Genomic DNA, 400 nt, shown 5'->3' with positions numbered 1-400 from the left:
TTTAATTTGCCTAACTATCGATCTGACCCAGTAGACGCCATAATCCCCCCCGTCCCCCTTTTTGTTTTTTTTTTTTTTTTTTTTTACTAAAGTGGATATTTCTCAGTTTAGGTTTTTGTTTTTTTTCAAAAGTTAATTTCTGTGGAGGCACAACCACTAAAATATTCACTAAAATACAAACAAAAAATAAAATAAAATATTAAATAAAATAAAATGCGGCCACTGTCATGGCCTAAAGAAAAAAAGTTAATTTAACCAAAAGTATGGAATGTTGTCATACTGTGTGACGTAAATTGTCACAATCGAGGCTAAGTAAATACATATGACAGATTCAATAATAAATATATTATAAAATATATTATAGCTTTATGAAATACAAAACAAGCCATAAGGCAAACAC

The sequence above is a fragment of the Sinocyclocheilus anshuiensis genome, unplaced genomic scaffold (genome assembly GCF_001515605.1).
Source record: "Sinocyclocheilus anshuiensis isolate Anshui unplaced genomic scaffold, SAMN03320099.WGS_v1.1 scaffold2047, whole genome shotgun sequence".
Lineage (NCBI taxonomy): Eukaryota > Metazoa > Chordata > Actinopteri > Cypriniformes > Cyprinidae > Sinocyclocheilus > Sinocyclocheilus anshuiensis.
This window is presented reverse-complemented; position numbering follows the sequence as displayed.